Genomic DNA, 14,812 nt, shown 5'->3' with positions numbered 1-14,812 from the left:
TTTGCTTGTGCCTAAAACGAAAATGTGTTATTAAAAAGTGAATATAACACATAGAGATGTTTTTTCTTTTGTTTATGAAGCCTAATGTGAAGGCAGGTCACACCTATGTTTTACTTTAAAAAAATCTCTTTTCTAAAATTTACGGCGTTACCTTGTTTTTTAATACAGCTAAAAAAACAATTGTTAAAGTCGCTTATAAAAAAGTGATCGTAAATGCTATTTTGTTTTTTTTTCAGCTTGAGGTTCAGTTTAATATGAGTCTTAATTTGATGTATCACTTGCCCTAGTAAACAATCCCCAAAGTCTATTTTTTTTCAATTTTCCCAAGCTCAATGTTAAACACATGCATCACCAATGATGCAAAAAGTGAAGTCAGAAATTTCAAACAGCAATAAAAAAGTGAGAAAAACAGATATTTGAAAAATTCCTTTTGTTTATGCGGCCTTATGTCCAAAGCCATCCAACAAGAGCATTTTTTTTTTAATTCGGTCGATTTAAAAAAAATCTGCGAACTATTTTATTTCTCTCAAAAAAAAGGCCAAAAAGTGACTTTTTGTGCAAAAAAGTGCCCGTACAATATTTTTTCATCTAATAAACTTTTTATGACTCAGAATACACTTAGGCTTCAGGTCAATGTGTTTTCGTTTGGGGGAGGGGCCCAGGGAAAAAAACACCTTTTTTTTTCTCGGATTGGTCAAAGGTCAGGCTACCAGCTTGACTCTTGTTGCACCAGTGCTGCTTCGGCTGCACCAGTGCTGCTTCGGCTGCACTGGTGCAGCTTCTCAGACTTGAGGCGTTGCACCAGTGCAGCATAGAAAAGAAACTTTTTAATAAAAGGATTTAAAACTAATTCAAGATATACATTATCTAAGGAATGTTATAAAAACTCAGATATGGAGAATATTTTTCATTTTCGTCCATTTTTGACCGTTTTGGATCACTTTGAAGCACTGATGCAGCTTTGGGGTTTTTATGGTTATTTTGATCAGAGATGCTCCTAATGTGTTTAAAATTCATGTGTGATGTATCCAAGACACTGCCATCACACCTATATAGTTTTTAAATGATTTTGATGTATTAAAATTTTGACCTCCATAAGGGGGGAAAGGTTGAACTTTTACCCCGCTCGGAGTTCCATGACTTTCGTGACCTTGTCCCCCTGAAATTTAAAATTGCATTTTCAAAGTAATGTGTACAACTATTCATTCTGTGTCATTCATTGTGTGTTTAGCATGCTATTGGGCCACTGTAGCACTTGTTTTTTTCGTTTTTATGCATTTTTGACCGTTTTTGAAAACTTTGATGCTCCAAATGGTCTTTGGACTTAGTCACTTTTTGCTTCATGGAGACTTCAAAAGTGTTAGAAAGTCACTTTGGAGGCACACAGGACAGTGCAAATGCACCTATATAGCAATCAGGACACTCCAATCACACCTATATAGTTTTTAAATGATTTTGATGAATTAAAAATTTTGACCTCCATGATGGGTGGAAAGTTTGAACTTTTACCCCGCTCGGAGTTCCATGACTTCTGTGACCTCGTCCCCCTGAAATTTAAAATAGCATTTTCCAAGTAATTTGTAAATATATTCATTCTGGGTCATTCATTGTGTGTTTAGCTTGCTATTGGGCCAGTGTAGCACTTTGTTTTTTTCATTTTTATGCATTTGTGACCGTTTTTAAACACTTTCATGCACCAATGATGTCTTTGTACTTCGTCATTTTTCACTTCATGGGGACTTCAAAAGTGTTAGAAATTCATTTGGGAGGCACACAGAACAGTGCAAATGCATTTACATAGCATTCAGGACACTGCAATTACACCTATATAGTTTTTAAAAGATTTTGATGTAATAACATTTTTGACCTCCATGGGGAGGGCCCTTAAGCTGAACTTTTACCCAGCTCGGAGTTCCATGACCTTGTCCCCCTGAAATTGAAAATCGAATTTTCAAAGTGTTTAGTAAAACTGTTCATTCTGTGTCATTCATTATGTCTTTAGCCTGCTATTGGACCACTGCAGCACTATGTTTTGTTAATTTTAACCCAATGTTGACCTTTTTTGACCACTTTGATGCACCAGTGAAGTTTTTGGCCTTAGTCATTTTTCACTTCATGGAGACTTCAAAAGTGTTAGAAATTCATTTTGTAAATACCTAGAAAGGTGCAAATGCAGCCATATAGCATTCAGGGCACTACAATTACACCTATATAGTTTTTAAATGATTTTGATGCAATAACATTTTTGACCTCCATGGGGAGGGCACTCAAGCTAAACTTTTACCCAGCTCCGAGTTCCACGACCTCGGGTGGAAAAAGTGACTTTGCCCCCTTAAACCCAAAAACTTCAAAAAGTCACCCCTGGAGGCCAGAAATGGGTCTTAGACACTCTTGGTATGTCATCTGAGGTATACTATGGTCTTCTTGGGTCCAGAACTAGAAATCTGATGTGACTCTGATATCTAGGAGCTATAATGGAAAAAAATGAATTTGACACCAAACACCTCAAAATGTCACAAATAGGAGTCAGACATGTACCTGGAGGCTGGAAATGAGCCCTAGACACTCTTGTTATATAATCTGAGATATAATATAGGGTCCTGGTGGCTACAGGGACCTGAAAACAGTCATGAGGGTTGATACCGAAAATTAGCAAAAATCGTCCCAAAATTTTTTTTGACAAGATTTGCTAATTTTCCAAATAGCTCAGAATGGATATCACAGTCACTTTGTGAGTACCCAGGACCTAAATATACTGGTTAGAAAGCTCAGATCTGATGCTTTCATTTGATCTATCTACCTCTGCTATTATCTGAAGTTTTTTTTTTAGCTTCCAGCCATGGGAAAAATCTGACATTGTACCCGATTTTGAGCACCTTAGGCTGGATGGAAGAAGTGACTTTGCCCCCTTAAACCCCAAAACTTCAAAAAGTCATCCCTGGAGGCCAGAAATGGGTCTTAGACACTCCTGGTATGTCATCTGAGGTATACTAAGGGGTCCTTAGGTCCAGAACTAGAAATTTGATGTGACTCTGAGCTCAATGTGATGTGACTCTGAGCTATATGGCCTATAATGGAAAAAATGAGTTTGACCCCAAACACCTCGAAATGTCACAAATAGGAGTCAGACATGTACCTGGAGGCTCGAAATGAGCCCTAGCCACTCTTGTTATATCATCTGAGATATATTATGGGGTCCTGGTGGCTACAGGGACCCGAAAACAGTCATGAGGGTTGATACCGAAAATTAGCAAAAATCGTCAAAAAAAGTTTTTTTGACAAGATTTGCTAATTTTCCAAATAGCTCAGAATGGATATCACAGTCACTTTGTGAGTACCCATGACCTAAATATACTTGTTAGAAAGCTCAGATCTGATGCTTTCATTTGATCTATCTACCTTTGCTATTATCTGAAGTTTTTTTTTCAGCTTCCAGCCAAGGGAAGAACCTGACATCGTACCCGATTTTGAGCAACGTAGCCTGGATGGAAGAAGTGACTATGCCCCCTTAAACCCCAAAACTTCAAAAAGTCATCCCTGGAGGCCAGAAATGGATCTTAGACACTCCTGGTATGTCATCTGAGGTATACTAAGGGGTCCTTAGGTCCAGAACTAGAAATTTGATGTGACTCTGAGCTCAATGTGATGTGACTCTGAGCTCTATGGCCTATATTGGGAAAAATGAGTTTGATCCCAAACACCTCGAAATGTCACAAATAGGAGTCAGACATGTACCTGGAGGCTGGAAATGAGCCCTAGCCACTCTTGTTATATCATCTGAGATATATTATGGGGTCCTGGTGGCTACAGGGACCCGAAAACAGTCATGAGGGTTGATACCGAAAATTAGCAAAAATCGTCAAAAAAAGTTTGACAAGATTTGCTAATTTTCCAAATAGCTCAGAATGGATATCACAGTCACTTTGTGAGTACCCATGACCTAAATATACTTGTTAGAAAGCTCAGATCTGATGCTTTCATTTGATCTATCTACCTTTGCTATTATCTGAAGTTTTTTTTTCAGCTTCCAGCCAAGGGAAGAACCTGACATCGTACCCGATTTTGAGCAACGTAGCCTGGATGGAAGAAGTGACTATGCCCCCTTAAACCCCAAAACTTCAAAAAGTCATCCCTGGAGGCCAGAAATGGGTCTTAGACACTCCTGGTATGTCATCTGAGGTATACTAAGGGGTCCTTAGGTCCAGAACTAGAAATTTGATGTGACTCTGAGCTCAATGGCCTATATTGGGAAAAATGAGTTTGATCCCAAACACCTCGAAATGTCACAAATAGGAGTCAGACATGTACCTGGAGGCTGGAAATGAGCCCTAGCCACTCTTGTTATATCATCTGAGATATATTATGGGGTCCTGGTGGCTACAGGGACCTGAAAACAGTCATACAAAGCAATTTGAATCCATACGAGGCAATTTTTAATTTGCGGCCATCTGGTCACCCTTTGAAATGGATAGGATATACTACAGAGGATGTAGTGCACTCTATTTCTTGAAGCATATGAAGTACTGACTTAATTTCAATTTCAGTATGTAGCTAAGACATTTACAATTCATAGTGGTAACTCTCATGGTTGTGGCTTATAGGGACAAGGTACAAATCAAGTGTAACCTTCAGGTAAGTTTTTATTTTTCACTTTCATGTGTGTTGTAGAACACTTTATACTTTTGGCTATAATTCATAGTCTGTACATTATAGAGACATAATTCAAACAGCAATTTGTTCCTAGTGATGTGCATCTTACCCATGTGAATTATTATGTGTGTGGCGTATTGTAAAGTTGTCAAAATTTGAGGTTGAATGTATGACGTTTTTCAATACGGTCGCATGTACTAAAAAGTATGCCTTACATTTTGTCCCATACTTCTAAAACCATACAATCTGGATCCATAATTGGAAGTGCAGCATTAAGCTAACATGATGCCACTGTCCTGTGTTCATTTTCATGCATGTGGAAAGCTTCAAAGTGGTGTGAATCTTTCAGCGATTAAACACATATTTTAAAAAAAATTCCTCCAGCTTTTGCAAAATGTGTCACGTATGTTATGTCATCAGTCAAGATCCATATTAGATAGAGCTTGATTTCCAACTGCAACACATTCTATAACATAGCCTACTACAGTGTGCCATTTTATATGCATGTGGCTCACACACAAGGTGCATACAAAGCAATTTGAATCCATACGAGGCGATTTTTAATTTGCGGCCATCTGGTCACCCATTGAAATGAATAGGATATATTACATAGTATGTGGTGCACTATAAATCTTGAACCATATGAGGTACTGACCTAATTTCAATCACAGTATGTAGCTAAGACATCTACACTTTATAGTGGTAACTCTCATATTTGTGGCTTATAGGGACAAGGTACAAATCAAGTGTAATCTTCAGGAAAAGTTTTTATTTTTCACTTTCATGTGTGTTGAAGAACACTTTATGCTTTTGGCTACAAAATGTGAAGTTGAATGTATGATGTTTTTCAATAACGTCACATGTGTGAAAAAATATGCCTTACGTTGTGGCCCATAATTCTAAAACCATACAATCTGGATCCATAATTCTGAGTGCAGCATACAGTTACCATCATGCCACTGCCCTATGGTCATTGTCATGCCTGTGCCATGCTTAGAAGTGGTGAGAATCATTCAGTGATTAAACGCAGGTTTTATAAAATTTGCCTCCATTTTTTGCAAAATGAGTCACGTATATTGTGTCATCAGTCATGATCCATACTAGATAGAGCTTGATTTCCAACTGCAACACATTCTATAGCATACCCTACTACATTGTGTCATTTTAAATGCATGTGGCTTACACGTAAGGTACATACAACGCAATATGAATCCATACGACGCGATTTTCAATTTGCGGCCATCTGGTCGTCCCTTGAAATGGATAGGATATTATACATAGCAGAATGTGCCCTATAATTCTTGAAGCATATAAGTTAAAGACTTAATTTCAATTGCAGATTCTAGCTAAGATTCGTATGCATTATTGTACCAATTCTTATGCATGTGGCCCACATAGAAAGTGCACGAAATGGAAGTTGAATCCATACGAGGCGATTTTCGATTTCCGGCCATCTGGTCACCCGAATCTCAAAGATTATTGTTAATAATTCAGTGTGTTTTTATGCTATTTAGCTAATAATGCATGAACCTGTTTATTAACATGTGCATAATGAGATACCAAAGAGAAAATAATGAAAATGTATTGGTAAACCGTATTTTGGTAGACTTTAAAAAACCCCATTGAAAAACACATGCATCACCAATGCTGCTTTTTGCTTGTGCCTAAAACGAAAATGTGTTATTAAAAAGTGAATATAACACATAGAGATGTTTTTTCTTTTGTTTATGAAGCCTAATCTGAAGGCAGGTCACACCTATGTTTTACTTTGAAAAAATCTCTTTTCTAAAATTTACGGCGTTACCTTGTTTTTTAATATAGCTAAAAAAACAATTGTTAAAGTCGCTTATAAAAAAGTGATCGTAAATGCTATTTTGTTTTTTTTTCAGCTTGAGGTTCAGTTTAATATGAGTCTTAATTTGATGTATCACTTGCCCTAGTAAACAATCCCCAAAGTCTATTTTTTTTCAGTTTTCCCAAGCTCAATGTTAAACACATGCATCACCAATGATGCAAAAAGTCAAGTCAGAAATTTCAAACAGCAATAAAAAAGTGAGAAAAACAGATATTTGAAAAATTCCTTTTGTTTATGCGGCCTTATGTCCAAAGCCATCCAACAAGAGCATTTTTTTTTATTCGGTCGATTTAAAAAAAATCTGCAAACTATTTTATTTCTCTCAAAAAAGTGCCAAAAGGTGACTTTTTGTGCAAAAAAGTGCCCGTACAATATTTTTTCATCTAATAAACTTTTTATGACTCAGAATACACTTAGGCTTCAGGTCAATGTGTTTTCGTTTGGGGGAGGGGCCCAGGGAAAAAAACACCTTTTTTTTCTCGGATTGGTCAAAGGTCAGGCTACCAGCTTGACACTTGTTGCACCAGTGCTGCTTCGGCTGCACCAGTGCTGCTTCGGCTGCACTGGTGCAGCTTCTCAGACTTGAGGCGTTGCACCAGTGCAGCATAGAAAAGAAACTTTTTAATAAAAGGATTTAAAACTAATTTAAGATATACATTATCTAAGGAATGTTATAAAAACTCAGATATGGAGAATATTTTTCATTTTCGTCCATTTTTGACCGTTTTGGAGCACTTTGAAGCACTGATGCAGCTTTGGGATTTTTATGGTTATTTTGATCAGAGATGCTCCTAATGTGTTTAAAATTCATGTGGGATGTATCCAAGACACTGCCATCACACCTATATAGTTTTTAAATGATTTTGATGTATTAAAATTTTGACCTCCATAAGGGGGGAAAGGTTGAACTTTTACCCCGCTCGGAGTTCCATGACTTTCGTGTCCTTGTCCCCCTGAAATTTAAAATTGCATTTTCAAAGTAATGTGTACAACTATTCATTCTGTGTCATTCATTGTGTGTTTAGCATGCTATTGGGCCACTGTAGCACTTGTTTTTTTTTCGTTTTATGCATTTTTGACCGTTTTTGAACACTTTGATGCTACAAATGGTCTTTGGACTTAGTCACTTTTTGCTTCATGGAGATTTCAAAAGTGTTAGAAAGTCACTTTGGAGGCACACAGGACAGTGCAAATGCACCTATATAGCAATCAGGACACTCCAATAACACCTATATAGTTTTTAAATGATTTTGATAAATTAAAAATTTTGACCTCCATGAGGGGTGGAAAGTTTGAACTTTTACCCCGCTCGGAGTTCCATGACTTCTGTGACCTCGTCCCCCTGAAATTTAAAATAGCATTTTCCAAGTAATTTGTAAATATATTCATTCTGGGTCATTCATTGTGTGTTTAGCTTGCTATTGGGCCAGTGTAGCACTTTGTTTTTTTCATTTTTATGCATTTGTGACCGTTTTTAAACACTTTCATGCACCAATGATGTCTTTGTACTTCGTCATTTTTCACTTCATGGGGACTTCAAAAGTGTTAGAAATTCATTTTGGAGGCACACAGAACAGTGCAAATGCAGTTACATAGCATTCAGGACACTGCAATTACACCTATATAGTTTTTAAAAGATTTTGATGTAATAACATTTTTGACCTCCATGGGGAGGGCCCTTAAGCTGAACTTTTACCCAGCTCGGAGTTCCATGACCTTGTCCCCCTGAAATTGAAAATCGAATTTTCAAAGTGTTTAGTAAAACTGTTCATTCTGTGTCATTCATTATGTCTTTAGCCTGCTATTGGACCACTGCAGCACTATGTTTTGTTAATTTTAACCCAATGTTGACCTTTTTTGACCACTTTGATGCACCAGTGAAGTTTTTGGACTTAGTCATTTTTCACTTCATGGAGACTTCAAAAGTGTTAGAAATTCATTTTGTAAATACCTAGAACGGTGCAAATGCAGCCATATAGCATTCAGGGCACTACAATTACACCTATATAGTTTTTAAATGATTTTGATGCAATAACATTTTTGACCTCCATGGGGAGGGCACTCAAGCTAAACTTTTACCCAGCTCCGAGTTCCACGACCTCGGGTGGAAAAAGTGACTTTGCCCCCTTAAACCCAAAAACTTCAAAAAGTCACCCCTGGAGGCCAGAAATGGGTCTTAGACACTCTTGGTATGTCATCTGAGGTATACTATGGTGCTCTTGGGTTCAGAACTAGAAATGTGATGTGACTCTGATATCTAGGGCCTATAATGGAAAAAATGAATTTGACACCAAACATCTCAAAATGTCTGAAATAGAACTCAGACATGTACCTGGAGGCTGGAAATGAGCCCTAGACACTCTTGCTATATCACCTGAGATATAATATAGGGTCCTGGTGGCCACAGGGACCCAAAAACAGTCAGGTGGGTTGATACTGAAAATTAGCAAAAATCGTCCCAAAATTTTTTTTGACAAGATTTGCTAATTTTCCAAATAGCTCAGAATGGATATCAGAGACACTGTTTGAGTGCGCAAGATATGAATACACTTGTTAGAAAGGTCAGCTCTGATGCTTTCATGTGATATATATAACTTTGATATTATATAAAGTTTTTTTTCCGCTACCAACCAAGGGAAACACCTGATATCGTACCCGATTTTGAGAACATTGGGCTGGGTGGAAAAAGTCACTTTGCCCCCTTAAACCCAAAAACTTCAAAAAGTCACCCCTGGAGGCCAGAAATGGGTCTTAGACACTCTTGGTATGTCATCTGAGGTATACTATGGTCTTCTTGGGTCCAGAACTAGAAATCTGATGTGACTCTGATATCTAGGAGCTATAATGGAAAAAAATGAATTTGACACCAAACACCTCAAAATGTCACAAATAGGAGTCAGACATGTACCTGGAGGCTGGAAATGAGCCCTAGCCACTCTTGTTATATAATCTGAGATATATTATGGGGTCCTGGTGGCTACAGGGACCTGAAAACAGTCATGAGGGTTGATACCGAAAATTAGCAAAAATCGTCAAAAAAAGTTTTTTTGACAAGATTTGCTAATTTTCCAAATAGCTCAGAATGGATATCACAGTCACTTTGTGAGTACCCAGGACCTAAATATACTTGTTAGAAAGCTCAGATCTGATGCTTTCATTTGATCTATCTACCTTTGCTATTATCTGAAGTTTTTTTTTCAGCTTCCAGCCATGGGAAAAACCTGACATTGTACCCGATTTTGAGCACCTTAGGCTGGATGGAAGAAGTGACTTTGCCCCCTTAAACCCCAAAACTTCAAAAAGTCATCCCTGGAGGCCAGAAATGGGTCTTAGACACTCCTGGTATGTCATCTGAGGTATACTAAGGGGTCCTTAGGTCCAGAACTAGAAATTTGATGTGACTCTGAGCTCAATGTGATGTGACTCTGAGCTATATGGCCTATAATGGAAAAAATGAGTTTGACCCCAAACACCTCGAAATGTCACAAATAGGAGTCAGACATGTACCTGGAGGCTGGAAATGAGCCCTAGCCACTCTTGTTATATCATCTGAGATATATTATGGGGTCCTGGTGGCTACAGGGACCCGAAAACAGTCATGAGGGTTGATACCGAAAATTAGCAAAAATCGTCAAAAAAGTTTTTTTGACAAGATTTGCTAATTTTCCAAATAGCTCAGAATGGATATCACAGTCACTTTGTGAGTACCCATGACCTAAATATACTTGTTAGAAAGCTCAGATCTGATGCTTTCATTTGATCTATCTACCTTTGCTATTATCTGAAGTTTTTTTTCAGCTTCCAGCCAAGGGAAGAACCTGACATCGTACCCGATTTTGAGCAACGTAGCCTGGATGGAAGAAGTGACTATGCCCCCTTAAACCCCAAAACTTCAAAAAGTCATCCCTGGAGGCCAGAAATGGGTCTTAGACACTCCTGGTATGTCATCTGAGGTATACTAAGGGGTCCTTAGGTCCAGAACTAGAAATTTGATGTGACTCTGAGCTCAATGTGATGTGACTCTGAGCTCTATGGCCTATATTGGGAAAAATGAGTTTGTTCCCAAACACCTCGAAATGTCACAAATAGGAGTCAGACATGTACCTGGAGGCTGGAAATGAGCCCTAGCCACTCTTGTTATATCATCTGAGATATATTATGGGGTCCTGGTGACTACAGGGACCTGAAAACAGTCATACAAAGCAATTTGAATCCATACGAGGCAATTTTTAATTTGCGGCCATCTGGTCACCCTTTGAAATGGATAGGATATACTACAGAGGATGTAGTGCACTCTATTTCTTGAAGCATATGATGTACTGACTTAATTTCAATTGCAGTATGTAGCTAAGACATTTACAATTCATAGTGGTAACTCTCATGGTTGTGGCTTATAGGGACAAGGTACAAATCAAGTGTAACCTTCAGGTAAGTTTTTATTTTTCACTTTCATGTGTGTTGTAGAACACTTTATACTTTTGGCTATAATTCATAGTCTGTACATTATAGAGACATAATTTAAACAGCACTTTGTTCCTAGTGATGTGCATCTTACCCATGTGAATTATTATGTGTGTGGCGTATTGTAAAGTTGTCAAAATTTGAGGTTGAATGTATGACGTTTTTCAATACCGTCGCATGTACGAAAAAGTATGCCTTACATTTTGCCCCAACTTCTAAAACCATACAATCTGGATCCATAATTGGAAGTGCAGCATTAAGCTAACATGATGCCACTGTCCTGTGTTCATTTTCATGCATGTGGAAAGCTTCAAAGTGGTGTGAATCTTTCAGCGATTAAACACATATTTTTAAAAAAATTCCTCCAGCTTTTGCAAAATGTGTCACGTATGTTATGTCATCAGTCAAGATCCATATTAGATAGAGCTTGATTTCCAACTGCAACACATTCTATAACATAGCCTACTACAGTGTGCCATTTTATATGCATGTGGCTCACACACAAGGTGCATACAAAGCAATTTGAATCCATACGAGGCGATTTTTAATTTGCGGCCATCTGGTCACCCATTGAAATGGATAGGATATATTACATAGTATGTGGTGCACTATAAATCTTGAACCATATGAGGTACTGACCTAATTTCAATCACAGTATGTAGCTAAGACATCTACACTTTATAGTGGTAACTCTCATATTTGTGGCTTATAGGGACAAGGTACAAATCAAGTGTAATCTTCAGGAAAAGTTTTTATTTTTCACTTTCATGTGTGTTGAAGAACACTTTATGCTTTTGGCTACAAAATGTGAAGTTGAATGTATGATGTTTTTCAATAACGTCACATGTGTGAAAAAATATGCCTTACGTTGTGGCCCATAATTCTAAAACCATACAATCTGGATCCATAATTCTGAGTGCAGCATACAGTTACCATCATGCCACTGCCCTGTGGTCATTGTCATGCCTGTGCCATGCTTAGAAGTGGTGAGAATCATTCAGTGATTAAACGCATGTTTTATAAAATTTGCCTCCATTTTTTGCAAAATGAGTCACGTATATTGTGTCATCAGTCATGATCCATACTAGATAGAGCTTGATTTCCAACTGCAACACATTCTATAGCATACCCTACTACATTGTGTCATTTTAAATGCATGTGGCTTACACGTAAGGTACATACAACGCAATATGAATCCATACGACGCGATTTTTAATTTGCGTCCATCTGGTCGTCCCATTGAAATGGATAGGATATTATACATAGCAGAATGTGCCCTATAATTCTTGAAGCATATAAGTTAAAGACTTAATTTCAATTGCAGATTCTAGCTAAGATTCGTATGCATTATTGTACCAATTTTTATGCATGTGGCCCACATAGAAAGTGCACGAAATGGAAGTTGAATCCATACGAGGCGATTTTCGATTTCCGTCCATCTGGTCACCCAAATCTCAAAGATTATTGTTAATAATTCAGTGTGTTTTTATGCTATTTAGCTAATAATGCATGAACCTGTTTATTAACATGTGCATAATGAGATACCAAAGAGAAAATAATGAAAATGTATTGGTAAACCGTATTTTGGTAGACTTTAAAAAACCCCATTGAAAAACACATGCATCACCAATGCTGCTTTTTGCTTGTGCCTAAAACGAAAATGTGTTATTAAAAAGTGAATATAACACATAGAGATGTTTTTTCTTTTGTTTATGAAGCCTAATCTGAAGGCAGGTCACACCTATGTTTTACTTTGAAAAAATCTCTTTTCTAAAATTTACGGCGTTACCTTGTTTTTTAATATAGCTAAAAAAACAATTGTTAAAGTCGCTTATAAAAAAGTGATCGTAAATGCTATTTTGTTTTTTTTTCAGCTTGAGGTTCAGTTTAATATGAGTCTTAATTTGATGTATCACTTGCCCTAGTAAACAATCCCCAAAGTCTATTTTTTTTCAATTTTCCCAAGCTCAATGTTAAACACATGCATCACCAATGATGCAAAAAGTCAAGTCAGAAATTTCAAACAGCAATAAAAAAGTGAGAAAAACAGATATTTGAAAAATTCCTTTTGTTTATGCGGCCTTATGTCCAAAGCCATCCAACAAGAGCATTTTTTTTTATTCGGTCGATTTAAAAAAAATCTGCGAACTATTTTATTTCTCTCAAAAAAGTGCCAAAAGGTGACTTTTTGTGCAAAAAAGTGCCCGTACAATATTTTTTCATCTAATAAACTTTTTATGACTCAGAATACACTTAGGCTTCAGGTCAATGTGTTTTCGTTTGGGGGAGGGGCCCAGGGAAAAAAACACCTTTTTTTTTCTCGGATTGGTCAAAGGTCAGGCTACCAGCTTGACTCTTGTTGCACCAGTGCTGCTTCGGCTGCACCAGTGCTGCTTCGGCTGCACTGGTGCAGCTTCTCAGACTTGAGGCGTTGCACCAGTGCAGCATAGAAAAGAAACTTTTTAATAAAAGGATTTAAAACTAATTTAAGATATACATTATCTAAGGAATGTTATAAAAACTCAGATATGGAGAATATTTTTCATTTTCGTCCATTTTTGACCGTTTTGGAGCACTTTGAAGCACTGATGCAGCTTTGGGATTTTTATGGTTATTGTGATCAGAGATGCTCCTAATGTGTTTAAAATTCATGTGGGATGTATCCAAGACACTGCCATCACACCTATATAGTTTTTAAATGATTTTGATGTATTAAAATTTTGACCTCCATAAGGGGGGAAAGGTTGAACTTTTACCCCGCTCGGAGTTCCATGACTTTCGTGACCTTGTCCCCCTGAAATTTAAAATTGCATTTTCAAAGTAATGTGTACAACTATTCATTCTGTGTCATTCATTGTGTGTTTAGCATGCTATTGGGCCACTGTAGCACTTGTTTTTTTTTTGTTTTATGCATTTTTGACCGTTTTTGAACACTTTGATGCTACAAATGGTCTTTGGACTTAGTCACTTTTTGCTTCATGGAGATTTCAAAAGTGTTAGAAAGTCACTTTGGAGGCACACAGGACAGTGCAAATGCACCTATATAGCAATCAGGACACTCCAATCACACCTATATAGTTTTTAAATGATTTTGATAAATTAAAAATTTTGACCTCCATGAGGGGTGGAAAGTTTGAACTTTTACCCCGCTCGGAGTTCCATGACTTCTGTGACCTCGTCCCCCTGAAATTTAAAATAGCATTTTCCAAGTAATTTGTAAATATATTCATTCTGGGTCATTCATTGTGTGCTTAGCTTGCTATTGGGCCAGTGTAGCACTTTGTTTTTTTCATTTTTATGCATTTGTGACCGTTTTTAAACACTTTCATGCACCAATGATGTCTTTGTACTTCGTCATTTTTCACTTCATGGGGACTTCAAAAGTGTTAGAAATTCATTTTGGAGGCACACATAACAGTGCAAATGCAGTTACATAGCATTCAGGACACTGCAATTACACCTATATAGTTTTTAAAAGATTTTGATGTAATAACATTTTTGACCTCCATGGGGAAGGCCCTTAAGCTGAACTTTTACCCAGCTCGGAGTTCCATGACCTTGTCCCCCTGAAATTGAAAATCGAATTTTCAAAGTGTTTAGTAAAACTGTTCATTCTGTGTCATTCATTATGTCTTTAGCCTGCTATTGGACCACTGCAGCACTATGTTTTGTTAATTTTAACCCAATGTTGACCTTTTTTGACCACTTTGATGCACCAGTGAAGTTTTTGGACTTACCGCTATATGTATCAACAAACCATTTTGCATTTCCTAAATAGCGAATTTTAAGGAATCGCTATTTAGGAAATGCAAAACGGTATGTATGTACAAAATCGCTTTCCAATAG

This window comes from Lissotriton helveticus, assembly GCF_964261635.1.
Source record: "Lissotriton helveticus chromosome 1_1 unlocalized genomic scaffold, aLisHel1.1 SUPER_1_unloc_19, whole genome shotgun sequence".
In the NCBI taxonomy this organism is placed as follows: domain Eukaryota; kingdom Metazoa; phylum Chordata; class Amphibia; order Caudata; family Salamandridae; genus Lissotriton; species Lissotriton helveticus.
Note: the sequence above shows the minus strand (reverse complement) of the source record.